We start from the raw sequence: 16,050 nt of genomic DNA, 5'->3' as shown, positions 1-16,050 counted from the left end.
CTTTCACGGCCACGCGGCCAATGCTTGTTAATTAAACATATAACCTGGCGAGTGCCACACGTCCCTACGGGATGTCCTATGAAAGACTTCAAAGGCAGGGTTTGGCTTGGAGATGGTTACTTGCCTGACATAACCTCAGTGGACTGGTTTCACGCACCTACCCAAATAGATAGTTTAACCAGCACAGAAAGCAGTGAGGCTAACTCGCCGCTGATGGGAATGCACGCAGTGAACGCTAAACACATCAATGACTTTCGGTTATATTCGTCTCCAAAAGTACAGTAAATGCAAAAGACTGAGGGCAACACTGTCTTTCAGGTTATTACAAGCTTGTTCACTGTCTTTGGAAATGTGCGCACATCTTTATTGAAAGACTGGTGTCCGTGCTGAGGGGCAGTTGACAGTGGATCATAAATCCATTGGCCAGCCCCAGCCCTGCTGCATCCATCCATTTATTGATGCATTTAACCCCAGAAGAGGGCCACAAGTGAACTCGCGAGGACTGCGCAGTCTCACGGCCTCCTGTCACCCACATTTTATCTCTCTGGAATTTTTGACAGATGTTAACTCGAAAATGTTCATAGGTCAGTTACTGCGTATTCATTCATCCTTTGATTGCAGGTTTAAATCCTTCTTTTATTGTCTGTGTTATGACCCCGATTGTAGCCGCTGATCTGCTACTTTTTTTTATTTTAAATACCTTATCCCTTCCTTCTTCCCCTCTCCTCTTAGTCCTGTGACAGCCACCGCCTCCCAAACTTCTGAGCAATGCCTACAGGTCACCCCTCTTAATGCAGAGACGCTTCATTTATTCCTCCAGTTCTTTAGCATGTTGGTTGTGTTGTGAAGGAAACATATGGAGTGCTTTGTCCCCCTGAAGAGGTGGTGAAGGGCTCTGCTTTGGATAGGATTTCTCGGGGGCCCTTGCAGACTGTAGGTGCAAGGATATTCATGTAATGTGTCCTGTATGACAGACGCTGGCATAAGGCGCGTGAGGATCAGACATGCATCAGGCATTATGTGATGGATGTTGCTGTTCCATAAGCATGAGGTTGTGGAGAATGCGAGAACAGACCAATTCGCGCATACCTCCTGTCCAACTTATTTGGCTGATTCTCTGCATCTGGTGATTGGGAGGAGCCAGGTTTTTAGCGCAGCAGAATTCAAGACGATTGTTGAATCTTACTGGTGCAGAGATGTAGTTCCAGAGCGTAGCTGTCTGGATAGAAAACCAGCTCTAGCAGTTTGTGACATTTTTTAAATGTGTGACAGTCGAAAGAGAAACCATCTGGAATGTATTGTTATTGTTTGGTGATGGGATTGGACTTTCTGGTGAAGTAAGAGTGGTCCAGTGCAGTGAATTGCTGGATGAGCGATGCACCTTGTTTTGAAGGGGATACATCTGGCTCAAGGCCTCTAGTGTAAAGATTTGATACATGGTGTGATTTTACTCTGCATCAGTAGATAGAAAAGCTATCTTGCCGCTGCATTCTGCACTCTGTAATAATCGCCTGCGTATTAGATTGGGAGCTTCCAGGTAGATTCAGGTTGGCAATAATTAGGTGAAAAAGTAATTGCCTCTAAATTTGGCACTTTGGTTGAGTGTGATGGTTCATGAATTGCATCCTGGTATTTCCTTTTCTAAGGTGTTTAGCTTCAGGTGCTAATTTAGCTTTCGGTGGTCATTTGCTTTTAGGCATTGCCTGATAGTAAAGGAGTCAAGATCCAATGGATTTTTAGATTTTAGTATGATTTGTGTATCTTTAAAGTAGTTCTTGTTCTAGGTTCTGAGAGGAAACACGATGAGCTCAGGCAGCGGTCTAAATTAAACATTGATCAGGTGGAAAGCAGTACTTCTGTCTTGAATTTATATGGAGCCGAAGAGAAAGAAGAAAGTGAGGTAAGAAATCTGTTAGCGAGTTAAGAGCTTATCGATATTAGTACAATTCCTTGAGCTTCCGTCATCCTTTGTTTGTAGGAGCATAGAGTGATTAACTATGTCAAAAGTCGATGAAAGATCATTCGCCCCATGTGGCTTTTATTGCTGCTTGAGTACCACAGTCAGGATGGTACTCAGTGTCACTGTCTGAAATCAGGTTATTTTCTTCAATGAAAAAAGTTACTTGATGGAAAGCAGATGTTTCAAGAGTTTTCTTAAGAATGAACCATTGGTTGATTACTCTTTTTCTTTTTAGGAATAACTTTTATATAAGCAGTTTGTGGTTTACGTTAAGCAGTGGCTTTTCCCTGTATGGTAGTGCAGCATTTGAGGAGGACTGGTCAGCTGGTGATCCTACTAAAACATAGGCTTTTGCGGTATTGGTAAAGTCTTCAGGGATTAGAGGGTTGAAGAGGAGTAGCTTCAGACCTTGACATGTTTTGCGAGTTAGATGAGTGATAGAGGAAATTAGTTTGTCCTTCTTTTCTTAATGTCCATTTACAGTTCTTCACATTTTTAAATTAAGTGGTCAGTCATAAAGTCACATAGTTCCTGGGAGGGCTCAATTTTAGTTGGTGCATTTGGGGATCTGGAATTCATTAATGTTTGTAAACAATTGACTTGTTGCACAATTGGCTTCTGAGAAATGGGGCAAATAGTGACATTTTTTTACAGTGGCTCTTTAATGTGTGATGGTCTTTAGTGATGTAGGATTTCTTCCTCAATCTTTCAAATTGCTTTCTATTTGATGTTGTTACTTTAATTTCAGATTTCAGCCTGCCAAGTTTCCTAAGGGGTTTTGTGCTCTGGATGGATTGGATTGTCACATGGTTGTCAAGCACAGTTGTTAATTCGCGACTGAACTGTTATTCACCGATCAATCATTTGGGAAGTACTATGCGAAGCGCAAAGTTTAGTAAAAAGTGGCATCAGGAGTCACGTCTTTTAGGAGTGTTGTGAATTTTTTTTTTGTTTTGGCTTTTTAAAACCTATTCAAGGTAGACGGTCCGAAGCTGGGGAAGTGTTGCAAAATGAGAACAACATTCAGGCAGCTCTTTTTTCTTTAATCTCAAATAACGTTGGTGAGAAAATAGCCACACACTAGATTTCTAGATGGAATATACATGACATTGTTTTCTCTTAGAGTTATCTGGGTAACCTAATTCTCTTTGTAGAAAGTGCCACTGTACCAGTGCTGAAGCCTACTTCGTTGCGCGTGCATATTCCTTTGGGGCCGAATCTTGCATCGTTGCCACATAGAATCTTTGTTAAAATGATTCTATGCTGGTGGCTAGCAGCCGGAGATGGCGGACGTCTAGAAGACGAGCTCCGGGCCGGGGGCTTCAAAATCCTGTAATCCTATACATCTCTGGGAGCTGCGGCAGAATCCGGCTCCCAGGCTATGCCGCTGGAGTGAGGGGAACCGTCCGGTGTTCCTACGGCTGCTAAATAACTCGCCGCCGCCGGCTGTGACACTGTTGCCGGCGGCGCGCTGATCCGGGCCTGCTGTGGTTGCGGCGGGCTGCAGCCGCGGAGCTGCGGTGAGGACTGGGCCGGTGGACGTGATACGGCGTGCGGCGTTGGCCGGCACTGGACCCCCCAGTCTGCGGCCTGGGCCTGGCACGGATAGTGTGCAGACGACGAGGTGCCCGCCTGCTGGACATTGGCTGATGCATGCGGGGGCGTCCCTGTGAGATGACCGGGGTGTCCGGTCTGCCTGCACCCGCACTGTGGCCCCGAATAATCGAGGGGCGACGCTCGGCCTGCCGGGCCCGCCCCGGGCGGAGACACCTCTGAACACGCTGCACGCATTGCGACCTGGGGCGGCCCGACAGGAGTGCTGGTCCTGTGATATCTTCGCGCCAGGGCTCGTGAGTGGTGGCCCGAGGGCGCCAGCGACATACTCCTGAGTGACTGCTGTACCGGGGCGACGGCGGAGGGCTCCCTCCGGACGCCGCTGATTCCCCTTGGATGGGCGAAGCTGCGGGTGTCCCCCTGGAGCTGTTGGTGGGGTTCGAGAGGCACCATCTGCTGGGTGACGACCAGCATTAACGGCGACCGCCGAGGCGACCTTGGAACCCGTGAGTAGCCACCCACCTGGACAACTTGACTGGCCTGACGGTGGATGAAGTGTTGCTGCGGGAGGTGTGGAGTGGGGATAGCGCCGACGAGCCCTGCGCCGCATATCATTCTTGGGGGACTGCTGGTAGTGGTGTCTGGCTGAGCTTGGGGCCGGAAACCCTGCTTGGGAGAGAACGGTGCCACAGAGAATCCCCACACCCAAGACGACGTGGGAAGCCACGGACAACCTCACATCCTGTTGTATAGCTCGTTCCTCACGTCACCCTCCATACTAGCTGACGGAGCCTGCATATTGCCCGGACCGCCTGGTGGAGACTGGCGGCTGAACCGGGGGCGACTGTGGAGGTGCGTTTGGGGGCTTGGTTTGTTGCCCTTCCCTCTGCTTACCGCAGGGCATAGCTTCTGGAACGGGCATTAGAGCGGACGTGCTCGGACACCCTGGTTTGCAGGCCACCTTCAGCCTAAGCAAAGTTATGGGTAGGGTCAGGCTCAAAACTCCTGTATGCCCGCCCGGTGGGGGCACTATGTCCCGTCCCCCGATCTGTGCTGACGACTGCCCAGACCGATTATCAAGTGGGGAGCGGCCAGCTACCCCCCCCCCCCTCCCCCCCCCACCCCCCCAGATAAACTGGATATGATCCTCAAAGAGATCAGGGACACTAGCTCGTCGCTGGAAGGCCAATTGGGAGTCATATCCGTCGACCTGAATCTCCTGAAAGATGACCACCGGAAGTTGGCAGACAAGGTGCGGCACACGAACCAGACAGTGGAGCCCCTGGTGTCACAGGTGGCAACCCACACCGAACAACTCACCCGCATGCGCCAGGAGATCGATGCCCTACAGGCGCGTGCTGATGACGCGGAAGGGCGCGCGCGCTGCAACAACCTCCGGATAGTGGGCTACTCGGAAGGCGTTGAGGGCTCGAATCCCACGATCCATATTGAAAACTGCCTGAAAACGGTGGTGGCCCCTACTGGTCTCTCCCACCACTTTACTGTGGAGAGGGCGTATCGGGTCCCTACGAGGCGACCCCCGCTGGGGACCAACCCCCGCCCTCTACTAGCGCGTATCCTTAATTACAGGGATCGTGACCACCTCCTGCGCGCTGCCCGGGACTGGGGTCCGCTGCGTGTAGATAACACCACCGTCCTCATCTTCCCGGACTACACACAGGCGGTGCAGCGGAAACGCTTCTCCTTTATGGAAGTGAAAGGTGCGAGTACGCGCAGCGGGCCTCCCCTTTGCCCTGCTTTTCCCGGCCAAATTGAAAGTGGTCTATCAACAGCGGTCTCTCTTTATCGACACGCCGGACAGTGCATGGGACTGGCTGGACAGAAACTTCCCGGAGGTTCTCCCGGCTAGGAGGTTGCATTCTACGGCGCCGCGATCGCAGAGACCCCCACGACGGCGGAAAAAGACTATGCTAACACAGAGTACGTCCTCCGGCGCTCCGCCGCAGCAGCAAATTCGGGAGGGCCAGCCGGAGGCGTTGTGCTCGGCCTCCTCCTTTCACTCCACCCGACCCGCGATAAGTACTAGCCCATCCCCGGGGAACTTCACGGACTCTGCCACGGATGGAAATGTGTTACAACAAACAAATGATGGACGGAATGCTAACAATGCAGACATTCTCCCCCAGTCAAGAGATCTGGGTTAAATCCATCGTTCTTTTGCCCACTACACCACCCCAGTTTAGACATAGCCATATGCAAATCAGTATTGACCCTGTGCCTCATGGGAACAGTCCAGCCCGAACTGCCAAGCCATGTCTTCCCTGGACCGGAGTCAAGCATCCTAGGACCGGTTTCTGGCTATCAGCCGTCATCAGCCAGGATAGCTTGACTCCAGTGGCGTAGTGAGCACGGGTCCCACGTCTGGGAATACCCATCCCACTTAGGGCGAAAAGCGTTACAACAAACAAATGATGGACGGAATGCTGACAATGCAGACATTCTCCCCCAGTCAAGAGATCTGGGTTAAATCCATCGTTCTTTTGCCCACTACACCACCCCAGTTTAGACATAGCCATATGCAAATCAGTATTGACCCTGTGCCTCATGGGAACAGTCCAGCCCGAACTGCCAAGCCATGTCTTCCCTGGACCGGAGTCAAGCATCCTAGGACCGGTTTCTGGCTATCAGCCGTCATCAGCCAGGATAGCTTGACTCCAGTGGCGTAGTGAGCACGGGTCCCACGTCTGGGAATACCCATCCCACTTAGGGCGAAAAGCGTTACAACAAACAAATGATGGACGTAATGCTGACAATGCAGACATTCTCCCCCAGTCAAGAGATCTGGGTTAAATCCATCGTTCTTTTGCCCACTACACCACCCCAGTTTAGACATAGCCATATGCAAATCAGTATTGACCCTGTGCCTCATGGGAACAGTCCAGCCCGAACTGCCAAGCCATGTCTTCCCTGGACCGGAGTCAAGCATCCTAGGACCGGTTTCTGGCTATCAGCCGTCATCAGCCAGGATAGCTTGACTCCAGTGGCGTAGTGAGCACGGGTCCCACGTCTGGGAATACCCATCCCACTTAGGGCGAAAAGCGTTACAACAAACAAATGATGGACGGAATGCTGACAATGCAGACATTCTCCCCCAGTCAAGAGATCTGGGTTAAATCCATCGTTCTTTTGCCCACTACACCACCCCAGTTTAGACATAGCCATATGCAAATCAGTATTGACCCTGTGCCTCATGGGAACAGTCCAGCCCGAACTGCCAAGCCATGTCTTCCCTGGACCGGAGTCAAGCATCCTAGGACCGGTTTCTGGCTATCAGCCGTCATCAGCCAGGATAGCTTGACTCCAGTGGCGTAGTGAGCACGGGTCCCACGTCTGGGAATACCCATCCCACTTAGGGCGAAAAGCGTTACAACAAACAAATGATGGACGGAATGCTGACAATGCAGACATTCTCCCCCAGTCAAGAGATCTGGGTTAAATCCATCGTTCTTTTGCCCACTACACCACCCCAGTTTAGACATAGCCATATGCAAATCAGTATTGACCCTGTGCCTCATGGGAACAGTCCAGCCCGAACTGCCAAGCCATGTCTTCCCTGGACCGGAGTCAAGCATCCTAGGACCGGTTTCTGGCTATCAGCCGTCATCAGCCAGGATAGCTTGACTCCAGTGGCGTAGTGAGCACGGGTCCCACGTCTGGGAATACCCATCCCACTTAGGGCGAAAAGCGTTACAACAAACAAATGATGGACGGAATGCTGACAATGCAGACATTCTCCCCCAGTCAAGAGATCTGGGTTAAATCCATCGTTCTTTTGCCCACTACACCACCTCAGTTTAGACATAGCCATATGCAAATCAGTATTGACCCTGTGCCTCATGGGAACAGTCCAGCCCGAACTGCCAAGCCATGTCTTCCCTGGACCGGAGTCAAGCATCCTAGGACCGGTTTCTGGCTATCAGCCGTCATCAGCCAGGATAGCTTGACTCCAGTGGCGTAGTGAGCACGGGTCCCACGTCTGGGAATACCCATCCCACTTAGGGCGAAAAGCGTTACAACAAACAAATGATGGACGGAATGCTGACAATGCAGACATTCTCCCCCAGTCAAGAGATCTGGGTTAAATCCATCGTTCTTTTGCCCACTACACCACCCCAGTTTAGACATAGCCATATGCAAATCAGTATTGACCCTGTGCCTCATGGGAACAGTCCAGCCCGAACTGCCAAGCCATGTCTTCCCTGGACCGGAGTCAAGCATCCTAGGACCGGTTTCTGGCTATCAGCCGTCATCAGCCAGGATAGCTTGACTCCAGTGGCGTAGTGAGCACGGGTCCCACGTCTGGGAATACCCATCCCACTTAGGGCGAAAAGCGTTACAACAAACAAATGATGGACGGAATGCTGACAATGCAGACATTCTCCCCCAGTCAAGAGATCTGGGTTAAATCCATCGTTCTTTTGCCCACTACACCACCTCAGTTTAGACATAGCCATATGCAAATCAGTATTGACCCTGTGCCTCATGGGAACAGTCCAGCCCGAACTGCCAAACCATGTCTTCCCTGGACCGGAGTCAAGCATCCAAGACCGGTTTCTGGCTATCAGCCGTCATCAGCCAGGATAGCTTGACTCCAGTGGCGTAGTGAGCACGGGTCCCACGTCTGGGAAAACCCATCCCACTTAGGGCGAAAAGCATTACAACAAACAAATGATTGATGGAATGCTGACAATGCAGACATTCTCCCCCAGTCAAGAGATCTGGGTTAAATCCATCGTTCTTTTGCCCACTACACCACCCCAGTTTAGACATAGCCATATGCAAATCAGTATTGACCCTGTGCCTCATGGGAACAGTCCAGCCCGAACTGCCAAGCCATGTCTTCCCTGGACCGGAGTCAAGCATCCTAGGACCGGTTTCTGGCTATCAGCCGTCATCAGCCAGGATAGCTTGACTCCAGTGGCGTAGTGAGCACGGGTCCCACGTCTGGGAATACCCATCCCACTTAGGGCGAAAAGCGTTACAACAAACAAATGATGGACGGAATGCTGACAATGCAGACATTCTCCCCCAGTCAAGAGATCTGGGTTAAATCCATCGTTCTTTTGCCCACTACACCACCCCAGTTTAGACATAGCCATATGCAAATCAGTATTGACCCTGTGCCTCATGGGAACAGTCCAGCCCGAACTGCCAAGCCATGTCTTCCCTGGACCGGAGTCAAGCATCCTAGGACCGGTTTCTGGCTATCAGCCGTCATCAGCCAGGATAGCTTGACTCCAGTGGCGTAGTGAGCACGGGTCCCACGTCTGGGAATACCCATCCCACTTAGGGCGAAAAGCGTTACAACAAACAAATGATGGACGGAATGCTGACAATGCAGACATTCTCCCCCAGTCAAGAGATCTGGGTTAAATCCATCGTTCTTTTGCCCACTACACCACCCCAGTTTAGACATAGTCATATGCAAATCAGTATTGACCCTGTGCCTCATGGGAACAGTCCAGCCCGAACTGCCAAGCCAAGGATGGAAATGTAGCATTGTTCCCCTCGGACTCCACTCACCTTAGCAAAGACCCTCTGGAGAGCCTGCCGGGCTGATATTATTGCTTTTGTTTCTTATTGTATAGCTTGCTCTCTGGAGGTGCGCTGGGGTATGTACACCCCTTTACTGTTCATTGATGGCATCTCCTATACACTTCGCCCACCTCAGTGGGGCATTGGATCATATTGTGTAATCCGGTCAAGTATAGATAGTTCCCCGGCCTGCCCTGTCTTGGGCGCTTCCACGATTTGTACACGTTACTGATATCTCAGTGTGTTCTTAACCAACTCCCCCATTAGGCGATAGCACTGGTTTAGATTCTGTAATTATGTTCTGTTTACAGTTTGGTCGGACGTGGTTGGGGCGTTGGACCCAGTATTGGATAACAATGTTTTTGTTTACAGGGTTGCCACATGGTCTGGGAGGTGGGGGGATGGGGCGGAGGGGTGGGAGTGGGGTGTGAGGGGGGGAGGGGTTATCTCCTGTCACGATGACGGTCCCTAGGTCATATGTTTTGATATCCTGGAATGTGCGGGGCATGGGCTCCATTCAAAAATGCCACAGAATAGTAGCCCAGTTGCACCGTCGCAAGGCTCAGATAGTATGTTTACAAGAAACTCACCTGTTACATACCGAATCCCTGAAACTGCAAAAACGTTGGAGGGGTCAATTCTACGCCACTTCCTACTCCGCCTTCTCTAGAGGTGCTGCGGTGTGGATCCGCGCAGGGGTTCCCTTTTCCTTAGTAGAAAGCCGGGTTGACGATCAGGGTAGATATGTGTTGTTGCGGGGTCTACTGGATGGCTCGCCTGTGGTGCTGGGCTCCTTGTATGCCCCTAATGTGGATCATTCAGAATTCCTTTTCCGGGTCTCCGTAGCCTTATCTGACTGGAGTGATTGCCCATGGTTGCTTGGGGGTGATTTGAATGCTGTCTTTGATGTTGAACTGGATCGATCTCACCCTCCCTTGGCAGGTACTGCTGTGCGGGCCCGAGCTGCGGCCCTGGGTCAATGGGCACGGGGTTGGAATCTGCTAGCTCTTTGGAGATTGCAACACCCGGCGGCTAAGGAGTATTCCTTTTACTCTTTTCCTCATCATTTGCATACACGCCTGGATTACTTTTTGGGCTCACCGACATTGACCTCGGCGGTCTCCCAGTACACTTATTTGGGCAAAACCCTATCCGATCACAACCCCATCGAACTGTGCCTTGGGTGGGGCCAGCCCCCAGCGCTGATACCGACTTGGAGGATGCAGCCCCTCCAGTTAGAGGATCAGGTGTTCCGAGACACCTTGCAAAGGGCGATCACCACATATTTTACTATTAACAAAGGTACCACTTCAACACGCTCCCTAGAATGGGAAGCCTTTAAGTTGTCTATACGGGGGGTGTCCCTAGGATTCCTGGTGGGGGCCCGCATGGAGGTGGTCCGGGACCTGTCCCAATTGGAGGCTGCGTTCCAGGAACAGGAAGTAGAGGCCCAGCGGGACGCACAGGCTGAGGAATCCTTACAGGAAGCCAGAGTGAAATATGCGGAAGCTCTAGAGCGGCTTCGATTATTAGACTATAGGGCATACACTCAGTGCACACACTCGGAGGCTGATAGGGCGGGCCCATTATTGGCGCGACTAATCGCCCCCCCGACCTGCCCGACTCCCATCCTGGCCATTAACACCCAACAACATGGGCAGGTCCAAACCCAACTGGGGATAAACTCGGCGTTCTGGACCCATTATGAGACACTCTATGGAGCGCACCCAACGCCAGGCACAGATGCTGTAACTGAGTTTCTGTCGCAGGCGAGCTTACCAGAGATCTCTGCGGCGGAGATCCATGACTTAAAAGCACCAATTACTCCGGCTGAGATTAGAGTGGCTCTCAAGTCGCTAGCCCGGGGAAAGACCCCTGGTTCTGATGGGTTGCCCGCCGAATTTTACTCCACCTTCTCTTCCCTATTGGTCCCTAAACTACACCAACTCTATATGTCCTCACTCGCGGAAGGGAGGCTGCCCCCTACCACTCGGGAGTCGATCGTCACTTCCCTCCTCAAGCCAGAGAAGGATCCCTTAGATATGTCATCCTATAGGCCCTTATCGCTCCTCAACACAGAATATAAAATTCTTAGTAAACTCCTTGCTAACCGCCTACTTCCACTCCTTTCGCGACTGATCCACACGGACCAATGTGGTTTTGTCCCACGACGGAGTACATCGCTGAACCTCAGGCGCTTTCATGCCATCTTGCACGCCTCAGGGCCCCGCCCGGCGGGCGCGGTGTTCATCCCTAGATATTTCGCAGGCCTTTGATACGCTCAGCTGGTCTTATATGTTGGAGGTATTGAAGAAAATGGGTGCTCCCCCAGAACTATGTGCCTGGATCCAGCTGCTCTACACCACCCCCACGGCCAGGGCGAAAACAGGCTCAATTATCTCCTCAGCCTACCCCATCTTCCGGGGTACACGCCAGGGGTGCCCACTATCACCTATATTGTTCGTCTTGGCACTTGAACCGTTAGCCCAGACTCTCAGGCGAGCCATGGTTCCCCATGGCATCCTGATGGAGGGCGTCTTGCATTCGGTCTCGCTTTATGCAGACGATATGCTGTTGTACTTTCGTAATCTCCAGGCCGATATGGGGGAGGTGGTGGATCCTTTTCTCCGCTTTGGAGAGATCTCCGGGTTGCGCCTCAATGCCTCCAAGTCTGTAGCCAATTATTTCAGTGTCCTGTTCGTGGCGCCGGAGCTCCGTTTCGGGCCCTTGTCCTTCAGGGTGGCGCCGGTCACCTTTAAGTACTTGGGGATTAATATATTTCGTTCTGTGCCGGATGTCATTGCAGGCAACCTGGTGCGCACCATCTCTTCCATATGCTCCCAAATTGCATTTTGGAACACATTACCCCTCACCATAGCGGGGCGGGGCGGGTAACGATATCCAAGATGGTGATGTTGCCTCGCCTGCTTTACTATTTCGTCAACGTCCCGGTGGCATACCCCGCTTAGATCTTTCGTGAGTTGGATACACTGCTTATCTCGCTGATCTGGGGCCCGGGGAGACATAGGCTTGCGTTAGCAAAGAAGCGGTTACCGAATGGAGCTGGCGGGATGGGTGCACCCGATTTTAGGGCATACTGCATCGCTGGCCAGCTGCAGTGGTTGGCCTACTGACTGGCCGGTAAAAACCTGTTTGAAATTAGCTATACCCCGACCCAACTGGCACGAGGTGCCTTGCAATCGCTGTTGTGCCCCGGCGCCCCTAAGCCATTAGACCCACCGGCCTTGCTGAGGATAGCGCTCCATTACTGGACACGGGCATGTAAATACTCCAAAATCCATACTCACCAAACATGCCGCTGTGCGGCCTCCCCACGAGGCGGGGAATTTTGCGCGCCGGGCAAGTACGGTCATGGACACAACAGGGGGTGGAAACTATAGGGGCCTTTTTCCAAGAGGGCAACTTGATGTCCCACGACGATTTTGTGAGGGTTAACGGGGTACCCGACACCCAGTTTCTGCTCCACGCTGTGATCTCTCGGTATATTCGGACACACTGGCAGGCGACACCGGCAGAACCCTCCACATTCCACCTTTTGCGATCCTTCCACATAATGGGCCATGGACGATTTCTGGTTCGATGGCTTTACCGGGGCCTCCGGGAGCACACTCAGGTCTCTGTGGTTGCTCTCCGGACACAGTGGGAGACAGATTTGTCCCGGGCATTTAATGATACTGAGTGGACTTATATCTTGGAGTACCCTAAAAAAGTGTCCCGTAACTGCAGATTGAAAACTATTCAATTATTTGTCCTCCACAGGGCATACCTTACTCCCCATACTCTGAGTAGGATGTACAATGCGGCGGCTGCAACCTGCCCCCGCTGCCTGGCGCTGGACGACGACCTGGTACACATGCTGTGGCTTTGCCCGACGCTGTGGGGATACTGCGGTAGGATAACGCACGTCTTAAGCGCGATTGCTGAACGCCCCTCCTGGGACACTGCAGAGGCTTGTTTATTGGGTCTTTTACCGCTCCCCTTGAAAGCAAAACTGCTGCGCCATTTCGCCAACCTGGCATTAATGCTGGCAAAGCGCCTGATAACACAGCGGTGGAAGTCCTGCACACCGCCACATGTAGAGGCTTGGGGAGAGGAGGTGTTAAGATGCGCAGTGGCTCGGCCCCCCCACGCACCTCATGGTGGGGATCTGGTTTATCCATTTAGTTCCCCCTCTCATGCTGCATGGTCTGGCCTCCTTCCTTCCCCTTCCGTGGGCTTGGGGTGGGGTTGGCCTCTGCTCCGGCCAGCCCTCCTCCCCCCTCCAGGGGTATGCTCTGCGTCCCCCAGACTAAGAATGCTTTCTTTGTGGCAAGGTTGGGTACGGAGGGTGGGTTCCGGGTGGGATTGGGAGTTGTGGGACAGTTGAGCGGACACCGCTCCCCTTGAATACAATAGTTCGTAGGCTAGGAATGTAATGCACAACACTGTGCTGGACTGGTGGCCTTCCTAGCTGTCTTGAGACATTATTGGAATGTATAGTGGACAACGCTACATTTTGTACAAATGGCGCACAATGCCTGAATTGTATCCTATGCTCTCCGAATACGTAAAATGTTCACTGTAACGTGCATTATGCTGTACCTCCACATGAAAATCCCTATAAAGTTTGTTTTAAAAAAAATGATTCTATGCTACTTGAATCTGTGCTTCCCGCAATGCTTAGTACTAAGTAATGACTTGGATACTTAATTGTATCTAGGAATTTCCAGAATATGGGCATCTGGAGGGAAAGCAAATTATTGGTGTATATGTATGTGTGAAGGGGGGTGGTTGTGTGTGTGTGTGGGGGGGTGTGTGTGTATGTTTAGAGGGCAGGGATATGGTGTGTGCTAGAATGTATATGAGGGCTTGTGTGTGTGTGTGTCTCGGGCCTGCGTTGAAAAATGTATACTAATGAGAGGGCATCAAAACACATGCACTTCCCTAGCATGCTGAAAACAAAAGTAACCAGCATTGGCATAGCCAATAGGTATCGCCTTTCGGACCTTATAAGTGTTTAGCCATGTAACAGTTAATGTTGTTGCAGTAAGGATATTGTGCTGCATAACTAAATACTTATAAGGTCCCAAAGGTGAGACATATTGGCTATGCCAATGCTTGTTTTCTTTACTGCCGGAATCTTACAGAGAAGACCTAAAATGCACACCTGTATGGAGCACTCTAGTTCGCACTGTGTGACCTCGCGCAGGATTTTCACTACCTGTTCCCAGTAGACCCTAACTTTCTCACAACTCCACGCTAGATGAGCAAAGTCTGCGTCCGGCAACCTAAGGCATGCAGCATCTGTCCTCAGGCCCTGTCGCCATAATTTCTGAGGTGTATGGTAGGCCTGATGGAGGTATTTTAGATGTATTATGCATAAGTTACCATTGGGTGTCAGCATGTCAGTGAGGCTGCAGCAAGCTGTCCAGTCTTCCTGTGATAAGGGTGTGTCTAGTGACTGATTCCACCTTTCAAGTGCTCTAGTGCTGGCTTGGCACATTCTGCCTGCATTGTATGATACAATCGAGCCACCAAGTGCTTCCTGGTGGGTTCAGTCATTATCAGTTGCAGTGGGGCTAGAGCTGGGGGCTCTGCAGGGAAATTAGGATATAAGACTTTGATGGCCTCCCTAAGTCTGTGGTAGTTGAATCTAAACAGTAGTGTTTGATTAGTTATATAGTGTAGTGTGGATGCGTCCACAAACTGCATATCTGCGTATAAGTCACCGATTGTGCTTATGCCCGCTTCTCGTAGCATGGTAATATTTCCAGCATCCCGTGTCGCTGATAGCTCAGGGTGATTTGCGAGTGGCATGGCAGGGGCGTATAAAGGCAGCTTATTGGCCATGTTTCCCAGTTGGCGCCACACTTCCGTGGTAGCCTGTACGGGGTTTATTTCGGAGCGGGGGGACTTCCTTCCGCTTGTGTGGCGAAATGTAATGTAATGGTATGGGGTGGGTGTCCCCTTCCTCCACAGCCAGGTGGGGCAGATATGGTACCGGATGATACCAATAGTTGGCATATTGTGCCTGTGGGCATAGATAATAGAGTTTGAAGTTTGGGGCGGCGAACCCTCCTTGATTGTAGGGGAGTGACAGCGTGTCCCAGCTGATTCTCGCTTGCTTTCCCGCCCACACCATTTTGTTAATGTGTGTTTGGATTACTTTAAAGAGGTGGTTTGGTAGTGTGATCAGGATGTTGGTGAATAGGTAGAGAAATTTGGGCAGTATGACCTTTTTATAACGGCTATCTTATCCACCAGTGATAGGGGGAGTTTAACCCATTTATCCACCTGTCCCTCAAGTTTGTCGATTGCCCTCCCATAATTCATTCTGATGACTTCCACATTGTCCCTGTGAATCCAACATTTTTGTACTTTAGCCAGTAAAGCCGTCAAAGAATTAAAGCAGAACTATCCTCCCCCCAGACCCTATCGGGAGGAAGACCTGGTAGACCATGCAGCTACCGCTCCAGCTGCCTCCACACCTTGGCACCCTCCGTCCACACCCACTTCTCCTGAACTTCCCCTATACAATCTTGCTCGTGCCGTTCGTCTTTGTTACTCCTCTCTACATGCAGCCCCTCTATTTTCCCCCATCTCCTCGTTTGACAACAAAAGTTTACACACTCTACCAATTAATGGGTTAACTGGGACCAACATACTCTAACCCTGACACGGCTAATTTCCTGCGGTTGTAATATATGTATTCAAATGCTCACTCTATGGTAGTGTGCAACCTGAACTTCATATCTTCATGAAAATCTCCAGTATTGCTTGATCTGATTGTCTTGCTTATCCTCTTTTGTTCTTTAATACAACGCAGTTGTTTGTTATTCCCATACCTACAAGACCTCAATACAATTTTTTTTTCTAAAGAATTAAAGCAGAACTATATAAATCTGCTGAAAGCAAAATTCCGAAATTAATTGTTCACTAAACACTCATGTTTGTTTTTAATCTAGTACAGTCCATAACAT

At 50.9% G+C, this 16,050-nt stretch overlaps 1 protein-coding gene across 1 annotated transcript in view; it reads left to right on the top strand.

Annotated features, from left to right (window-relative positions):
* Nucleotides 1-16,050, top strand: part of SEPTIN10 (septin 10) — a 445,878-nt gene that overhangs the window by 332,466 nt on the left and 97,362 nt on the right. The gene's annotated exons all lie outside the window — the stretch shown is intronic.

The sequence above is a fragment of the Triturus cristatus genome, chromosome 8 (assembly GCF_964204655.1).
Source record: "Triturus cristatus chromosome 8, aTriCri1.1, whole genome shotgun sequence".
Classification (NCBI taxonomy): domain Eukaryota; kingdom Metazoa; phylum Chordata; class Amphibia; order Caudata; family Salamandridae; genus Triturus; species Triturus cristatus.
This window is presented reverse-complemented; position numbering and strand designations above follow the sequence as displayed.